Raw genomic sequence first — 16,558 nt, forward strand, 5'->3', positions numbered from 1 at the left:
AAATCCAGGAGCCAGGAGCTTCTTCTGAGTCCCCCACACGGGTCCAGGGGCCTAAGTACCTGAGCCATCCACACCGCTTTCCAGGCACATTAGCAGAGAGCTGGATCGGAAGTGGAGCAGCCAGGAGTTGAACTGGAGCCCATATGGGATGCTGGCATTGCAGGCAGTATCTTTACTAATTACGCCACAGCACTGGCCCCTACATTATGTTTCAATTCCATCTTTTTGTGAATTTTTTGAAGTCCTCTAGTTTGTAACTGGATATATACAATCTGTGGTATTTTCCTGTTCCTTCCATTGCCTAGCATATGCCCCACCCATTAGCAAAGAGATTAAGTACAGTGGTTTACCTTCTTAAACATACCAAATAATTACCTAAAATTTTAAACTCCTATATCTGGAGAGAATCTCTTCATTTTTCAGTGTGACTAGCACTTAATTCACTCTGATATTTAAAAATTTATGCAGCCTATCACAAGGGAAAGACCACTAGTTTTTTTTTTTTTTCTTAAAGAATTATTTATTTATTTATGTATTTAAAAGGCAGAGGGAGAGAGACAGAGACAGAGAGAGAGAGAATCAGAGAGAGAATCTCCAACCATTTCAACCATTTGTTCACTCCCCAAATGACTGCAGTAGCAGTATTGGACCAGGCTGAAGCCAGGAGTCAGGAGCTTCATCCAGGCCTCCCTCCCGAGAGGCAGGGACTCAAGCCCTTGCAGTTTGGTCTGCTGCTTCCTTACAGCAGCTTAACCAACTGTACCACAACATTCTCCCTCCCTCCCTCCCCCTAAGATTATTGGACTCAAGGAAGGAATGTTGAGTTTCAATTTAGAACACATGCCACGCACGGTCATACTGCCTGTGGTCCTGAGTCACTTCTTCTATGCCATGAGTAAAATATAACCTTTGTCCAGGATCTGTTGTTCTAGTGGTAAAATGTCTTCGTTCACGTTGTGGTGTGACAACAAAATACCTGAGCTGATGATTAATAAAGAAAAAAAGGTTTATTTTGGTTCATGGTTCTGGGGACTGGCAAGCCCAAGAGCATGGTGCCAGCATCTGCTTGGCTTCTGGAGACAGTCACCTTCCAGTGGAAAAAGGAGAAGGGAAAATGGGTGTGTGGGAAGGAGCGGACATGGTGGGTGGATTCTTGTTGTAAAACCCCAGAGTCACCGTGACCTATTGTTGTCCTGCAAGGGGAGCGCTCACTTACGCAAGAAAGGCAAGAATCCACTCATGAGGGCTCCACCGCCTCCCACAGGCCCCACTTCTCAACAATTCCGCAGTGCAGGATGAAGCCTTACTATGAGTTTTGGTGGAGATGAGCCATGTTTAGGTGATAGCATGAGATATATTTTATGTGGCAGTGCTTGGCTCTCTTCCCTGTGTAATGGTACTTCAAAAGGTGCATGGAAAATGACTTCAGAAGTAAGTTTATTTTGGTGCTAAAAAAAAAAAAAATTGAAATCCATGCATACTGCTTGCTTTCACAATATTTATCTACCATGCACTTTTTGAAGACTGCTGTATGAGATCGTAGCCCAGGATGGTGTTGAAAGAAAGCAAAAATGTGTTTTGGAAGGCCCTGTTTCCAAACCAGCAAGGCAGCTATAGTTTCATGTGTAAAGGGAGTGGACTTCTGTAGCTCCCTGATTTGCTTCGGACCTTTAACTCTGTTTCTACACTTCCCTGCATGGCTCCTCTTGTTAGTACCAACATTATTCATAGAGAATGAGTAGTTATCCATACACCTTGGAGGACTTCTTCTTGTGATAATCAATATGTTTATATATTTATATTTTATTTTGTAAACATCAGATCACAGTTAAACAGATTAACAGATTATCCAGACTTTTCTGGATAACAAAAAAAAAAATTAAATGATGTATTGAGGATTTTACTGAAGCTACTTTACTGAAACCTTTTGATTATGGCCTCTGTACTGAAGACTTACGGGAATTTTTCCAATTAACTTTCAAATCTGCCCACAACCTCTCAGTTCAAAAAAGTACCATCTTTGAAATATCTGGGTAAATACTTTGCAAGTCAAAAACTGATTAACAAGGCTCTATTAGTATAATAACTGGTTTTAGTAAGTCTCCTAAATACATCCTATATCAATTTTCTTGACTATAAGATGTCAATAGCATGGAAATATTTTTTAAAATAACAGAACATTTCTTTACATCAATTTCCCATTAATCTATCAACATCACATAGTGATGATTATATTGCCATTTCCGCTGGTTGGCGGGAGGGTCTTATGCTTGTAGCTCCCACAGTTGCCACTGCATCATTTGTCTGGCCAGACTTAGTTCCTGTTCAGCCTGAAGAATCACCTCTTCTATTTGACCATCCCGAAGTTGGTCTTGTAACTTTTTAACGCCTGATTCCACTTTCACCATACTCAGCTTCTGATTTGTAACCTGCTCTGTGTATTTTCTGTATGCTGCACTTTGCAGTGTCTGTTCCAGAACATCACGGATCTTTGTGTCCAATCTTCTTAGCCTCTTGTGTAGCCTGTCACATACAGCCAATCCCACAGGGCCAGTGTTCATCCTCAGGAACCCCCGTGGCTGTCCTGAGGAGCCCAGAACACATCTAGGACTTTTGTATGATGAAAACCACCCCAAATGTGCTTCTCTCCTTCTTGGCTCTTAATGCTCCCTGGCTTGTTCCCTTTGTTTCTTCCCCCTCACCTCTACTCATTTCAATTACTTCTCCAGTTGCTTTTCCAGCCCTTTGAAGCTGTGAGCTGTCTTGTAAACTTGTGCATGCGACAATTTCCCTTCTCATGTTATTTTTTAAGATTTATTTATTTGAAAGTCAGGGTAACAGAGAGAGAGAATCATCCATCCGCTAGTTCACACCTCAGATAGCTTCATCTGCAGGGCTGGGCCTGGCTGAAACCAGAAGCCAGGAGCTTCTTCAGTCTCTGGTCTGAGTGGCAAGGGCCCATGGACATAGGCCCTCTTCTGCTGCTTTTCTCAGGCCATTATCAGGGAGTTGGGTTGGAAGTAGAGCAGCTGGGACTCAAACCATGGGATACTGGCGTCACAGGAGGCAGCTTCCCTGGGCAGGCCACAGTGCCAGCCCCTCAGGTTGTTTTTAAGTGACCCTCTTTAAACTTCATTTTTCTTCTTGGCCTCCCCTTGCAAAATATCCCCTTGAATCTCAAGAAGCATCTGATGACTTGATTTGAAATCAGCTGCGTGAGTTCAGAACTATATATGACTCCTTGTAAAATTCACATAGTGTATGTAAATAGACAATTTTAAAAAGAGGTATTTTCCAATACTAGGATCATACCAGGGAACAAAAAAATGGCTTTGTTAATAAATAATGAAAAAAATTAATGTATACCAGTAGTAAGCACTCTCAACTTTGCCAATTCATGTAGTTATAAAATATTTGAGATTCATTTTATCTACTATTAATTGTGCCTAAATCCTTAAACATTCTTTTCCTATTTACGCAACTCTACTACTATTGACACTGAAACCAATGTCAGTTCCAGAGAGTAAGCTCCTCCCAAATATTTTATGTCTGTTCTTTTCTTGAGGACATGCCATTTGCATGGTAAAAAACCATTATCAATACTGTTTAACGCTTCCTTTTTCTTATAAAATACCTTTTTGTTTTTTTAAAGACTCAGTAAACCTCCGGTGTTTTTGTGCCCAAAGCTTTCTCCCTGGGAGAAGGTCTCCTGACTATCCTATAGTACAACATTTGCACCACAAATGGCTACTTGGGTTCTAGGCCCAGTGCCACATTCAGCTAACTTGCTTTCTTTATCTTTTCTCTGAGTCTTTCTCTCATAAATTTTGTGATTTTACTTATCATTGCAAATGACACACCTGAATACTATATTGCATATATAAAATATTTACCTATTTGAAAGAATCTAAGCTATATAAGATCATTAATTTATAAACTTGATATATTCAAAATATAAAATAGAGGGAGAACATGCTAAATTTCTCCTTAAAAGAGTTCAATTAGAAACACATGCTTTATGTTTTTGTTGTGTCATAAAATTAATGTTTTTATAGTACTTTGTTACTTAAGGTATTCCAGTAAGCAAAGTGAAATATATTGATGCATGGCTTATATTCATTAAACTACTTACTCATCTGTGCAAGTACAACATGTGTCTCAGGAAGTTATGATAAAATTATAAATGTGAATCAGAATGCTTTAACAGTGACTTCTTGCACTCAGGGGAATTCTGTCACTTTTGTAAAGATATACCACTTGTAAAGTGTGTGTGTGTGTGAACTCCTGTTGCTTGAAATACTGAAAACATACTCAAGTCTTCTGTATTTATAATGGGATCTAATTAAACTATTCAAAATTGGAAATAATCAAAGAGTACATAGCCCTAGGAGCATCATAGGTTTGAATGCCACTTATGCAAATTAGAAAATAAGTCCTTTGCTTTCATCAAAGCTACCAATTCTCACCATAGTCCATGGCATTTGGAGGAAATACGCCTAATGGAGATAACAGCTGTCCTCTGGTATCCTAAATATTGATCTTAAGATTTTACATACATAAGAATAAACATTTCAAGATATGGTTGTAAGCAAGTTCCTCCTATAGGATAAAGATCAAGGAGAACAATTCTGGTAACTCAAATGACTTGCTGCTGGAAAACTAATATTATTTCTCGAGTATGCATTTTCAGCTGCATTATCTTTTTATCAAGTTTAAAATATCAATATCAAAATCATTTTAAGTGTCCATGTCATAGTATTGGCACTGCCATTTTTTGATTAGAACATCCCCATCACTAAATGAGAGGGTTTGACAGGATTTTCTTTGAAAGAACGTCCTTTCTTTATCCATGGACGCTTACGCAGACAGGAGAGCTCTAATATAACACTTTGGGCTGAACTAAGAGAATGAGAATGGAGTCTTTTTCTCTACTTGCTTCACTTATTAGGAGATATTGAAGAAATATGGTTCACAAGCTTTGGAAATTTTGCAAATTGTCGGAAAGGTACTTCTTCTCTCCTTATATTATCTCTAACGTGTGCTCCACATTTTAGCCAGTGCATTTTATCTAACATACAAATGTAATCATGCCGCTGTCATAATTCAGCAACAGTTCTTCAATAGCTCCCCAACCCATACAAATGTATACTCTCATTACATTTGAATCAATACTATTTCTCATAGTGTATTTATTTCTTATGGTAGACATAAACTGATTGGCTTAAAGGATATTATTGTCTCACAATTCTGGAGGCTGATTTCTTTAAAGCTTTGAGGGGAGAATCCTTTCTCACTTCCAATTTTGGTAGCCACAGGTGTTCCTTGATCTGTGGTGGCCTAACTCCAAGCCTTGCTTCTGTCTTCACACGCCCAGCTCCCACTCTGCATTTCTTCATTCTTCCTATTGTGCATGTGGGTGTCCAAGTTTCTCTTTTCTTTACGGACACCAGTCTTATCTCTGTCTGCTTAAAGAATTCTGCCAGGTGGTCCTCACCATTGCAAAGTATTGGTCATCCATAGGAAAGGAGCCTAGATGTGTTAGAATTCCTGAGCAGGTGACCCAGCTGCACTGGCTGAAAGACCAACAACAGATGTCTGTAGTTTCCAAGGTGGTGATATGACAAGGTATTCACGCACTGATTGCTCTCAGAGGAGATGACCTTTGATGGCTGAAATTCAGAAATTCAGAAATTGACTTTGCATGAACCATATGACAGACTTTCTGCTTGCACCATGAACTAGAAAAATAGAAGTCTGTGTTTTTCCCCTTGAGCATTTATTATCTTATAAAGAAAACTTTTTTCTTTTGAAGTGAAAATGTCAGTTTTCTAAAATATCACCACCACAACAAAAGTTGGCACAATCAAATCAAACTCTAATATTCTTAGAATTATATGGCCAGCGTCTTAGCTGAAATGGTACCAATATAATTTCTTTCAGTGACCCAGGAGATAATTTCATTTATCTCAGTGAATACTTTTGCATGAAAGCTTGTGGGCTCAGAATTTGAAGTTGTGGAATCAGGAGCTAAGTTGGTAGAAAAGAAAATTCAAATAATCGGTTTCCCATATGCATAAAACCAGAGGAAGTACATCATGTTAAAGCTATTAATATAAAAATTATGTTAAAATGTATTGAAACTTGGGAAAAATAGTATATCAATGATAGATAATTATTATCATTTGGAAGGTATTTTCACACATTTTATGGATTTCTAAGGGAGAAAGCATATTTTAAATTATTTTGTAGTTTGTGTACTTTCAAATTTTCATAAATTTTTGCTGTTTTCTAATAACTATTTATTCCACCTGCTATAATCTTTTTTTCTCTTGGGAGTTATGGAGTCTAAGATTTTAATCCTGATGCTTGTCAATCCAAGGAAGTGACCGGAAGTGTACACTTGTAAAGTTGAGTTTACCGATCCATTCACAAACACCTTCTGAGCTCTTCTCTGTGCTGGTGCTTGTGCAGACTTGGCTTCTACTTCCCAGGTAACCAAAACCAACCCACCAGTCAACAAAGCTAATCAAAGAGCAGAACCTGCCAAGCACCTCTAATGTATTTAAGAAGGCCCCCTCTGTGGAGGAGACACGAAGACCGTTGCCTTAAGGATGACAAAGAGCCAGCCATGTCAAAGTGAAGGGGACAGCACTTCAAGCAGAAGGAAGCACTTGAGCAGAGCCCAGAACAGAAGAGAACGGACTGGCTGAGGGAGAGGTCCAGCATGAGCAGAGCAGAGAAAGGAAAGAGAGGAGTGGGACAGGTGGGCAAGGGTAGACAGGTTCAGGCTGTTATGGTCTTGGAAAAGAGCACAAAATTGATTTTCTGTACTAAAAAAGAATGAAATTCTGCCTTTTGAACCAAAAATGAATGCAGCTAGAGGCCATTATGCTTAGTGAGGTCAACCAGACCCCAAAAGACAAAAACCACATGTTTTCTTTAATTTGTGGTAGCTAATACATAGAGTACAAAAAAAAAAAAAAAACAGTCAAATAAACAAAACTTAAGGTATACAGTGAAGTTGACATCTTGGGATTTGATTGGTATTTATAGCCTTTATATTCCTGGCAGAAGAGGGATCTGTCTGCTTTTTGCTTGTTGGACTCTTATTTAGTGGAGGACTAAGCCTGTGATTTTAAAGTAAATTAAAAATGTTATCACACACAGAAAATGCCTATCGCCCAATCTAAGTGAAAGCAGAACTGAGTTCCCCTGTAGAAATTTCCCCCAACTGGTAGCTGGGGATAAAGAGCATATTCAAATATCATTGTAGCATGTGACAGTGAGAGGACAGCATATTAAAGTAGCAATGACCTAGGTACAGGTTTTGGAAATCAGAGGTTGAACATGGTATCAGGAAGTGTGACCACATCCTAGAATAAGAGTGGGGTTTGAATGCCTAGGGATTTCATGCTTATAAAAAGAGAGGGGATGGAATTAGCATTTGTTAAGACCTATTTGTGTCATGAATTTTAGGTACATCATCCTTTAATTCCAATAATAGTCCCAAGAGGCAATATGATTTTCCCCTTTTACCACTGGGAACTCAGAGTTGGCGAGTACAGATGTTGAGCTCAATTACTGTAATTTGTTTGTGTTCACATCTACACCAGTCCTCCCAAGTCCCCATGTTCTCACAGCAAGGCCCCAATGGATGTGGGGCACCAGGAAAAGCAGACCCCAGCCAGGCTTTCTCCGTTGACGGCTGTGTGTACATGTCTAACTGCCTGGAGGGGACACTTCAGGCAGCTAGAATTCCTTGCCCTGGAAAGAAGAATCTGTTTCTCTTCAATTAGGTATGGGTTTTCAGTGAATCAGTTCGTTCTCTTGGGCTACTGGGCATAGAAGTCAGCTTGGCTATTTGGTTCCTCATACTATTTGGTGGATGAAAAAAAAAAAAACAATTTTCTTTCATTTCTCTCAAGCATGACTGCAAAAGTTGTAGAAAGGTTTTCTTATTAGAGAGAAAATCAGAACTGAGTTGCAGGTAACATATGAGTACTTATAAAATCCTGTAAATGATCACTTGATTTTTTTTTTTTTTTGCTTCCCAGAAATGACACATACAAATGCTTTAAAATTTGAATGTAGAAGAGTTCCCTGAACCTATGCTTCATAGTGGCTTCATGCTACATGTGAAAACCTCACTTTGTGTGTGGTGAGTCCGGTAGGGCAGCCTATGGCTAGGTATGGTAGACTCAGTCTTCCAAGAAACTCTGACGTTACTTTTCTTGTTAAAAGGAACAGGTGAATTTCCATTGAAATAAAGCTTGTCCTAAGATGTATGTATACACACATATATGCCTCCCTTGTATATATGCGTGTAACTTATGTGCACACATGTATGCCTATATATGCCACCATTAAATTTGATTTTGCCGTGGTCAATACTTTTACATTAAAAATACCCACCAGAATTCTATTTTATTCATTTGTAATTAAGCTGATATTCACATATTTTATCTGGCAATTATAGAGTAGTCACAGTTGAGGCCTTAAGATCATCCAGAGGTTTTGATTATTTTAATAAATAGACTATACTATTGCCATTTCCTATAGCTTTACAGTATTAACACAGTTCAAATGATAAAGTTGGAAAAATATCCTTATCACTCTTGAATCTGCTATAAATTATTCTTATGAGAGAAGCAGATAGGAAGTAGAAATGATCTTGTTCTTCCTGTTTAAGAATAGATTTTCTAAGGAAAGGAAGCTCAAATATATCTCTTTGGCAATTCTTCTCTAATTACATTTTTCTTCAGAAGATAAAGACAGGAAATCATGGTCTATTGATCAGTACAATCTACCTTCCTCTTTTGCTTCTGGGAAGTGACATATGAATTTGCAGGTAATTGGAATACCACAAATGAAGTACAGTATATTCAGACTTAAGTTATTAAAAAAAAAAGTATGCAAAATTTAGTTCAGTTTGTTCTGTGGCATTGCACTGGACACAGAATTTCTTTTCAGTCAGGTGAGGTAAGATGCAGATTGTACTGGGTTGTATCTTTACCTTAAAATTATTTTGATGATTTTTTAAAACATGAAATTTTGATTGTTATTTTTATACTGTCCATAAATAGTGACTAGAGAAAGTGTTTGACAGGATATTTCCCAGGATGCCATTTATATGTCTGTGCTTATGAGAAGAATATGAAATTGTGGCGCGAGCACAATCACTTCATTATTACAATGGACTTCCATGGAAAAGCGTCATGTGTATGTCCTCTTTTCTCTGTCCCCCGTCAGCAGTCATGTCCTATGCCAATGTCAAAAATTGTAAGGTAAAGGTAGGTGGTGGCGACAGGGATCAATTTCACGTAATTACTTACATGTTTTCTGTAACTCTGAGTTTGCAAAGTAAAATGAAGATAAGCAAAGGTTTTAAAGGATAGAGTGAAGGAAGAGAGATGCCAAACAATACAAATTTAATTGGCCAAACTAAATATTCCTTCAGTATCATGGATGAGGTTTACTAAACCTGCAGGGCCAAAGAATTGTGGAGGAAGGATTGGAGAAAAGACATCAGCTGATGTCTCAGAGGATGAAATGCGAATGGACGATTATAGCAAGGGGTAGTCTCAGCACTCCCAGTACAATGAGCTGGTGTGCACCTCAGGGCCCCCAAAGCCTCAGCATCTTCAGGCTGTAAGGGAAGAGTCTTACGTGCAAAGCTCAAATGATTCTAGAAACTGCCATGTGTGGGTCTTCCAACGGAAGGACTGCCTCACTGCCTGATCACCTGACAAACCCACCCATTTACACATAGTTTCCAGTTGGGATTTTTGTACTATAAGTAATGAATTGACAGTCAGCAATCACTAGAAGTTTGATTACAGCTTGAGAGAGGAAAGAGAGAAATAAAAAAAAAAAAAAAAGAATGAAATCAGAATGAAACAAAGACAATGAAGGGAACAGGAGAAAAATTCTAAAAGTGATAATAATCTCAGTGAGATGAGAACATATTCATGTGCTTATTTAGTTGTTTTCCAGTGTTTGGTATGCATCAGGCCTTTTCCTACTAACTTTATAATAGTGTCTCATTAATACCTGTAACAATTCCTTTCAGCATATTACTATTATGCAATCTTATGCAAAGGCCAAATAATTGCTTAGGGCATCAGGGCAAATGGCAGATTCCGGTTTTTAAGTAGATGAATAAATAAATAAACAGCATTAAAAAAGCCAAATCACTTGACAGATTTGTTAGAGCATTTATTTTGGGAAATATTAATAGCAATGCAAAGGGAGACGGCCACAAAAAATAAAATTATTAATTTTAACTATGAACCACATAGGAACCCTAAAGGACCCAACGCTATTTGATTCAGCTAAAAATAACATTGTTTACATAATAATCATGCAAGCAATAACTTACCTAATTTTTTGGGTCACTTATGAACTAGTCCTCCCTTACTTTTTGTTTTGCTCAATCTTCTCTTACATTGCATTTTCAAGCATTTTTTTTCATGCCTTGAAGCAACCTAAGAAATTAGTTCTCTCTTTCAAGACAGTTCCATGCTGTATGTTTGGGCTCCTTACTCATCTTAGATCATTGTTTCTTTTCACTTGCTTCGATTCCCTGCTCTCATTTCTTGTACAACTAAGAAAATGCTGACTTACCTCCTTAGAAATTCGAAGGAGGAAATAGTGTTGCTATATCAGGATCTAAGAAACTTCTCAAAATATCCACGACTTGCCCAGCAGCAACCATCTCTCAGAAACACAGTATTTTGAGCACAGAAAGGGTAGATTCTTGTGAACATATTCTAATCACCATGGCCATTCTAAAATTTATGAGAAATGGCAATCACAGAGCTTCAGGGACTCAGCATCCATGTGAATGTTAATTCTTCTGTAGAGATACCGACCCAAGGAGTTTAACCCTCATTAGAATAAGCTAAATCATTATTAACTTCTAAAGGTTAAAAATCGAGACAAAGGAAGGTAGTTAAATGCATTTTTTTTTTTTACTGAAATCCAGCTAAAATTGTTGAATGCGTCCATCTCCACACAGTGAAATCTCTTGTCAGAAGAACTGATACTCCACTGAGGTTCTCTTATTCTTTAACCCACCCACTTGAAGGGGACACTGCCAATATTCATTTGTGTTCTTTATCAATGCAAGAAACAATAAATTGAGATTCATCCCTGATTTCCTAATCATTTAGGACAAGTGGTTTGGACATTACTTCATTACTATTAGTGAATATATAGGAACTCTGCAATGAAACTCAGACAAGGCACCATATCATATGGATATATGGTATCTTGAATACTGATTCCTCAAGTAGATGATACAGACCCTTGGAAGAAAATTAATGTTTGTGATACACATACTTTCCTTTGGGCTATGTGGGAAAAACAAACCTCCATGGCCCCCATCTTGTCACCACTCCCTGCTCATAGATTCAGAATTTTTCTTCTACTCCAAACTTCTCCTTTGCAAGTGGAGTTAATCATTTGCTGAAGTAGGTTGCCAGGAGAAGCTGGGAGGAAACTGAGAGAATTTTCAACCAGTAAGATATTAGAACATTTTTGCCAAAAAAATGTTCTACATGAAGGATCTCTGCAAGTGAGACCCCAGCAGAAAGAAGTGGCCATCAAAAAAAGATGTACTTTTATCTAAAGGGAGGAGAAAACTTCCAATTTGCTGATGGCCTTGTCTAAATACTGATGGAGTTTGTGGATTCAAAAGGCTTCCACAGCCTTGGCAGTTTCATGTCAAGAGCCTCGAATGGTCACTGATGTCATACGTAAGAGTGTTAATTGTTAACACATGAGTCACTGTACACAAACTCCCCATGCAGTACCTCTGTCCTCAATAAGTTGTATTATGAGAGTTAACTGTAAAACTAGTTCTCAAACAGTTTTTGTATGTGTGTGTGCAAATTGTTGAAATCTTTACTTAGTATGGAGTTGGTCTTCTGTGTATAAAGTTGAGAATGAATTTTAATGGAGAATGGGACTGAAAAGGGAGGAGGAGGAGGGGTGGGAGTATCTGTGGGACGGTGGATATAGAGGGAAAAATCACTGTATTCCAAAAGTTGTACTTATGAAATTTGCATTCCTTAAAAAATAAATTAATTAAAAAAATACTAGAAAGGCCTTCAAGATCTGGGAAAGTAGGTGAGTCCCTTACAGAGAAGGATCTGTGACTAGAGACTGCTGAGACAACATGGGGAAATAACTTCAGAGCTACGAAATGTAAAGGCCACAGGGAAGCTACTATCTCCCCTCCCCTCTCGTCTTCAGTAAGCATAAGGGAATGTCCTTCTATAAATCCCCCAACCCAAAGAGATGCTTTGTTTACTAGATAAGAACAAGCAAGATAACTAAAGTAGCATATCTCTGCGTATGACTTCCAAATGACTTCCAAATCATCATCTGAATTATTGAAAATGGAACTGAATAGAACGTCAGTTGTCTATATTTATGTCTGTTTGCTTTGGGAAATCCCGAGTTTCCATGTGTAGGGTTTGGGTGATAAAGCAGGGGATCTCCACTTCCACAAAGCCATCAACTGGCCCAGTATTTTTTACTGAACTTGCTAAACATTTTCCCTTTCCCACTGTAGAGAAGCCTGTTAGGAGGGGCCAGAAAGAAGAGTGGAATTATCCTGGTACATTTGTTTTTTTAATTGACTCCTTTTCTTTATCAATTCTGCAGATTTGAATGGAGTACAATCCATTCTTCTATGAGATGACTACTCTGTCTTACAATCAGTAATTATTTCAGAGCTGGGCTCCATGATAATAACCTTATTTGGTTTATTTGCAAGTTCTTGGAAACCATCTCTGTGTTTTTCTTCTCCAACAACACGTTTGATGAATTGTCAGGAGTATTTTAGGCTATTGTTACTAAAATAGTTCTTGACACTGGGTGTTCAGCAGTATGTGGAGGTGTAAGATTCACTGTAAGTCAGTCAACATTTTGGAGAAGGGTTAACCATTAAGACAATGACAGAGAACCTAGATCATTTTAAACGTTTGGTTTAGCCCCCTTGAGCCACCAAACAAATGCAAATACTGTATAATAAAATGTAGACTAAGATTAATGAAAGCATTACTTCAGATTTGTTATTCCACTTGATGGTAGATGTAAAAACTTGTAGATGGAAGTTCTCAAGCAATCAATGCCTCAGAATCAAGGTTATCAGAATTTGCCATGAGTTCCACCTTTCTGAGACTTATGATTTGAATTTGATAAATCATGTTTTTGCAACTTTCCAAATAAATACCCAGGGATTCAAAAAGTTTGTAGAAAATATAATTAAAAGATGATTAGTTTGTGAATTTTTTTTGAAATCCACAATAAGAAGAGCCTTAAAAAAATCGTGAAAATGAGTACTATGAAAAAAACTATGTAGGGCTGGCGTTGTACCGGAGCTGGTAAAGCTGCTCCCGGTGACACCTGTATCTCACATGGGCAACAGTTCAAGTCCTTGCTTCTCCACTGTCGGTCCAGCTCTGGGCTAATGTGCCTGGGAAAGCAGAGGAGGATGGCCCAGTCACTGGGCCCCTGAACCCACATGCAGACCCAGAAGAATCTCCTGGCTCCTGGCTTTGGTCTGACCCAGCCCTTTTTGAGGAGTGAGCCAACAGATGGAAGACCTCTCTCTCTCTCCCTCTCTCCCTCCATCTCTCTCTTTCCCTCCCTCTCTCTCTATAACTCTGCTTTCCAAATAAATAAAATAAATGTTTAAAAAAGAAAGAAAGAAAAACCTATGCACGAATTTCAAAAATTTGGGGCACCCAAGTAAACTCATGTTTAATTCCATTTTTTTTTTTTTTCATGAACTTAGTGAACTTCCCTGTTTATATTGTGTTGTTGAAATTTCTTTTATGGCTCACTTCACTTTCCCATAAAGCACATTTCAATCTCTGTCATTTGTGTGCAATTTCGTTAAAATTTTGACTCAACCTTCATGACGCAGAGAGAGTAATAGATAGGTATGCCACAAAGTGCCAACCCTGTTTCATCTTGCCTGGGTTACAGGGCTGTTAAGGTAGTGTGTAAAGAGCATGGAGATGTTGTGCTTTTGCAATTTCCTTGTTTCAGAACCCGTCTTAAGCAACGTGTGGCCTGCTGGTTTATTCATGATTGGTGGTTATGTGTGCCCAGTACTCCCTCTCTACTCCCTCTCTGTGCTGTCTACCTTTGACTTTTTAACTTGCTGGATCATTCTGGTTCACTTACCAAATATCTCAATGTCCTTCGAATCCCGCAAACAAGTAGAGGTTAGTTTAGAAAAAAATACTAGCCACTTGTTATCTGAGCTGTTTCTTGTGGATCAAGGAGTTTAACAAGATTGCATTGTACTAGGATGTCAAATGTTATATCTATTTTTAATCCCCTGATCTGTTCTGTAATTCTCATTTTCTTGAGTACAAGACACATTGGAAAATCAGTCCTAGGGTGTGTAATTTTGAAGGAAACTATTCATTTTATTTACATTTTAAATATTTCTTATAGTGCTAATGATGACATAATTCCCAGAGATCACAAGCCAAGATTTTATACAAATTGTTTGAGTGTTAACACTTTTAAAACTTCATTCAGTCCAACCACAGCCACGAAGAATGCATGTATTCTCTGTTCTTTAGTTATCATTGTCGTGGAAATAGAACTATGGAAAATATCACCTCAAAAATAGTTGTTTGAAATCTCATCCCCCTTTAGGATACTCAAGTATTTTTATTGACATACAACATTACTGAAATGAAGGATCCATAATAAGTAGACATTTCGTTGGTATTTTATTTCATTATCAACAAAAATTTATCATGAAATAAACACAAGCATAATCATTCCTGTTTTATTGGCTGAAGTCCACAACTAAATTAAATTTCAAGTCATAGATGAAAAAATTGGAGGTATAGAGAGTACAAGTGTTTCAGCTTAGAAATACATATTTTTATGACTTTCAGTTACTTAAGAGATGGAATAAAATATTTTCTGGGAAATGTGATATATTTAGTGGTCACCATGTTGGTTAAGGTGCCTGCATTCTGTATCAGGGTACCTGCGTGTGATGCCCAGTTCTTGCTCCTGACTTGAGCTTCCCGTTAAAAGCAGATCCTTGGGAGGAAGCAGTGATGTCTCAGGGAACTGGGATCCTGCCACCTATTGTGGGAGGTGTGGGACACCTGGATTGACTTCCCCGTTCCTGCCTTTGGTCCCAGCCCATTCCTGAATGTTGAGGGCATTTGGAAAATGAGCCAGTAGGTGGGATCTTGCTGTCTCTCTCCCTTTCCAATTAATAATAATTTTTTAAAACAGGCAACTGTATTTTTAAAAGATTTATTTATTTATTTGAAAATCAGAGTTACACAGAGAGACAGAGAGAAGGAGAGAGAGAGAGAGAGAGAGAGAATCTTCCATCTGCTGGTTCATTCCCCAGATGGCCACAAAGGCTGGGATTGGGCCAAGCCAAAGCCAGGAGCCAGGAGCTTCATCCTGTCTCCCACATAGGTGACAGTTTTCCCAGGCCATTAACAGGAAGCTGGATGGGATGCAGAGCAGCCAAGACATGAACTGACACCCATATCAGATGCTGACATCACAGGTGATGGCTTAACCCACTGTGTCACAATCCTGGCCTCAAGGCTACTGTGTTAACTTAAGCCCAAACAAAATGTCTGAATGCAAGCCTATCACTAAGGAATGAACCATCCTCTGTGTTCCAAGTTTTTCCATTGTTATCCTCTGTGTCAGTATTTTGAAAGTACCAGTCTTAAAATTCTACAAAATATAATTCTTTTAATATCTGATAGAAAAAATATATTTACCATAACCTTGGCTAGTATATTTCTTTCTAGTATAAAACAAAAATAACATTTTTTTTTGTATTTGTGCATTTTTTTTGTATTTGTACATTTTGTATTTGTGGTTGATTGGCTTGATATATTGTCAACTAGCACATAATATACATTCAATTTAATATTTGTTAAATGAAGTAGTGGGATTTGAACACCAGAATTGACATCAGGAAGAGGACTGTAGAAGTATGAGAGAAGATTGAGAAATAGACTAATTTATTTCTAATTAGACAAACTACTGATTAAAAATATGGTAGAACTGCCTTTGAACCATGGGATTTAGAACAAAAATCTAGGTTAATTTTCTTAAGTCTGTTTGAATAGAGATAGAATTTCAAATAATCTGCCAGTCTCCCTTTGGGTAAATCCCCATTTCGCAGGAAAGCTTGAACTTTTGTTTTTACTTTTGGGTAGCTTGGTTTTGACACAATAAAAACCTTGGTTTGATGAAAAATGTCTTTCTAAGTCATTTTAGCAGTATCCCAAGCCTATTAAATAAATACTCGGGATACTTCACTTAAAGGGACCATTGGTTCATGAGGTCATCACTGGAACAGCAATTATCAGTACGTGACATTATAGTTTGTAGCAGAAAGACATCTGGTTAATTGTGGGTTCTGTTAATTGATTTCTTTATTAAATCAGGGCTTTCCAATTTTGCAAAATGCTTTAAAATTATAATATGCATAGTCGTCTACTTTTGAAGTAACCTTCTTGTTTATATTTAGAATGAATGT

At 37.9% G+C, this 16,558-nt stretch overlaps 1 protein-coding gene and 1 pseudogene across 4 annotated transcripts in view; one reads left to right on the top strand and one right to left on the bottom strand.

The window, feature by feature from the left end:
* SAMSN1 (SAM domain, SH3 domain and nuclear localization signals 1) overlaps positions 1–16,558 on the top strand; it is a 548,989-nt gene that overhangs the window by 468,679 nt on the left and 63,752 nt on the right. The window lies entirely within an intron of this gene.
* LOC133777096 (NADH dehydrogenase [ubiquinone] 1 alpha subcomplex subunit 5-like) lies at positions 2,202–2,561 on the bottom strand (annotated as a pseudogene).

This window comes from Lepus europaeus, chromosome 2, assembly GCF_033115175.1.
Source record: "Lepus europaeus isolate LE1 chromosome 2, mLepTim1.pri, whole genome shotgun sequence".
NCBI lineage: Eukaryota > Metazoa > Chordata > Mammalia > Lagomorpha > Leporidae > Lepus > Lepus europaeus.